This window comes from Suncus etruscus, chromosome 11 (assembly GCF_024139225.1).
Source record: "Suncus etruscus isolate mSunEtr1 chromosome 11, mSunEtr1.pri.cur, whole genome shotgun sequence".
Taxonomy (NCBI): Eukaryota; Metazoa; Chordata; class Mammalia; order Eulipotyphla; family Soricidae; genus Suncus; species Suncus etruscus.
The window spans coordinates 22,940,003-22,943,593 of record NC_064858.1 but is presented as its reverse complement, the minus strand read 5'-3'; positions in this window follow the sequence as shown (position 1 = coordinate 22,943,593).

The window sequence follows — 3,591 nt, the reverse complement described above, 5'->3', positions numbered from 1 at the left end:
AAATACAGGGCATGCAGGTTTCTCTGGTGGGCCTCACCAGTGACCTCCAATTCAGACAGCACTGCCAGCTTTGTGATGTGAGGCCAGTCTCAACCACCCAGGCCCAGTGTTAGGTTCATTTGCAAAACCCAGGAGTCCTTGACTCAGTTTCCATCTTCCTGCCTCAGTCACCTTTGCAACAGTCCCTCTGCTGCCATCCCGGACCCACAGAATTGTCCTTGTGCGTCCCCTAGATCCCATGGAGTAACCTCTGCAGTAAAGCCATGTGCAGAAATTAAACTACCTTTCTTGTTTCCTCAATGTCACTTAACTGATCCTCTGAGATTGAATAATTCAAACTTATTGCTGGTAATTCCTTGTTTGTTGACACCTTAGAGAAAGCCCACCCTGCAGACCATTCCTGGGAAATGGCAACCTGTGCAGAGAGCAGGAGAGGCCCCTGCAGCCGCTGTCATCCTTCACCCCCTCCTCTGCAGGGTCCTCTGTCCCTCCAACCTGATCAGGTTGCTGCCCTCTGCAGGCCTATTGGGTCTCCACCAAACCTAAGCCTGTCTCCCACGCTGAACAGGACCCCTGCACATCCCTACAAATTCCCACTTGCCCCAAACTGGGCGCTGATTTCCATGTCCCAGAAATTTGCCTGAAAATCCCTGTCAGCACATTTTGGAGCTATGAAAACTTTTCAGGGTGAGGGAAAGTTCTGATGTGCAGGCTAATGTTCTGAGTTGGAAGGTTCTGAAAAACTCATTTTGGCACCTAAAATGAACCAGCATCTCATTAGTCCCTGCCCTAGCCCCAGAACTGTCTTGTCTGTCTTTGCACATCAAGGAGCAGCGATTGAGGGAGAAATAAGTGGTCTGGGCCACTTTGACCTTGGTGAGCAGCTTCCCTCCAGACTTTGGTGGTACCTCTGTGGAGTAGGAGGTGACCCCAAAACCCCCCAGTGGCTGTGGTCCAAGAAGTTCATGCTGTACTGGGTCTGCTGAATAAATCAGCCTGCCCTGATTTCTCTGCAATATCAGGGGTCAAAACTGGACTTCACACCTCCAAGGCAAGTGCTCTGCCCGCTTCCTGTAGTCATCATGGAAACAGGAAAGCAGAATTGGTGTAGGAGTCAGGCTTAAACAAGAGCATCTAAATAAAAACCCCTCTTCAAGCCAAGATGAAAGCATATCCTGGGAGCTCTCAGGGGTGAACATGAAGAGATGTGGGAACTGAGGCCTGCATGGCCTTCCTGCTACCTTGGCCTGAGTGCCTCTCCCATCCTGTGTGTCCTGAATTAAATCTGTTTTATTAGAAACTGGTAAGAGTGGGTGGGACATTATAGTTACTAGTGCCAAGAGTAATACATTGGAAAGTTCTCAGTTATATTATGAAGATTAAAGCACCTTTGGGACCAGGCTATCGCTTATTCATAGAACACACGTCTCATGTGTATGAGGCCCTGGATTTGACCCTTAGCACTGTGAACTAAATAAGTGTCTGAATAAGAAAGAAATAGAACTGGAGAGATAATACAGCTGGGATGTTTGTCTTGCATGCAGTGGGCCTGAGTTCAATCCCTAGCACCCCATAGGGTCTCCAGAACCCTGCCAATAGTGATCTATGGGAGGGAGGGAAGAATAAAAGAAAGAAGGAAGGAAGAAAAAGAGGGAGGGAGGGAGGAAAGGAGGGAGGGAGAGAGGGAGGGAGGGAGGGAGGGATTGATTGAAAGTTAACAGCCCCATGTTTCTGAAATGTCTGCAGTAATAGAAAACTACACTAGGGGGCAGCAACCACCGCTAATCTGCCTTCCAGAAACATCCTTGCTTTTTAATCTTTGAAATTGCCTCGTCGCATTGACTTTTAAAGAGGCCTCTTGTTCCAAAGAATTAGAAATTCGTTTAAATGTTAAAAATAGTAATTAGCTTACTTGCAACTTGATGGCTCTTTTCTAAGCTTGAGAATAAGAATTTCAAGGGTTGCTTTACAGTTTCTGTGCCCAGATCAGGGGTAATGGATGACTTTTGTCTACCTGGGCTTACATAGAAGGAACAACTCCTGCTGTTGCTTGTGGCCACTCAGTAGCCCTCTAGAGCCTGCAGATTGGGGACTCTAAGGGAGTCCAGGTTTCAAAGGGAATCTGCCTTGTCTGTTGAACCATCATAAGTCCACACTCATCCATTGAACTTAGCTTGATTCTTCATAAAAGAAACAAGTCAGAACACTTGATTTTGATGAGTGCAAAATATCCTAAAAGGAACAAACCTCGCAGTCTGCATTTGGAAGTAAATAACTTCTGCAAGTATCTGCCAATATTTGGAAAAGTAGTATGGCCCGACAAGCAGCTCAGGCCGCTGACTGCTGCAACTGATGCTCAATCGTTCTCACAGATTGTCCAAATAAAATGTTATCATTTTATTTATTTCCTTTCTTACGATCTGTTTTGGGGACCCCACACAGCTGTGCTCAGGGTTTACACCTTGCTCTGTGTTAGGGATCACTCCTGACAATCCCCATCTTCCCTTATGGCAGCTGCACTATCCATTGTGCATAGGAACCATGGTTTCTTCACTCACTCTTCTACCACTGGGCTCGTGAGTTATTTGTAGACTGTTGTTCTAAATGCTGCAGTGGACATGGGTGCAGTTATCATTCCAAAGTAGTCTTTTCAAATAAAATGTTGTTAAAAGAGGGCTGAGAGAGTCTCCTACTTCAATATGCTAACTTTTGCCCCAATTAATCGCACTGCTCCTGGCAGTTTTTTGTCCTAGGCATGGTTGTCAGGGACAATGAGAACTCCGCAAAGTTTTTATGGAGATCCCAGTGACTGGAAGGAGTTGGGCATCAGGTCCCTGCAGGACTAGACCAACAGCAGCTCCCCAAACAAGAGGTCCTTCAGGTTGCCCACAATAGGGAATGCTCAACTTTACTTTTTGTTTCAGAAATAAAAATAGTTTTGTTGATAAAAAAAATATGAATTCTTTTTGGGGGGAAGGTATTCAGGGGTTACTCCTAGCTCTGTGCTCAGAAGTCACTCTTGGCAGGCTTGGGGGACCATATGGGATGCCAAGATTTGAACTGGGCTCTGTCTTCTGTTGACCTCGTGGAAGGCCTTAATGTTATGCTATCACTCCGGCCCTGAAGACATGAATTCTAAGGAGAATAAAATACTATCCTGAAAGGGGGGGGGGGAGATAAAGTAACAAGAAGGAAAAAACTTAGGAGCTGCAGGTAGTACAGGGGCTAGTGCATGAGCCTTACATATGCCTGACCTAGGTTTAACTCTTGGATCACATGGTTTATTCTCCTACCATCACTGGATGCAGTCCTAAAAGGGGCCTACCCACCCTGAACTGGGATGTGGGAGATCTAAAGAGGAGCACTTTAGCTCATTGTTAGAGGTGAGAACAGGTGAGAACCAAGATCTTGCATATTTGACAAATGACTAGCCTGGCATTAGTGATGGTCAGAGTCCCAGGACCACAGTTGGCATGGCATGCAGCCTGTGTGGAGCCACCAGGAACTTCAACCCACTTAATGTCAACTCCCCAGCAGCTCTCAGTGGTGGAGGGTGAGCACTGTTCCCATGGAACCAGGATATTGGTTGAA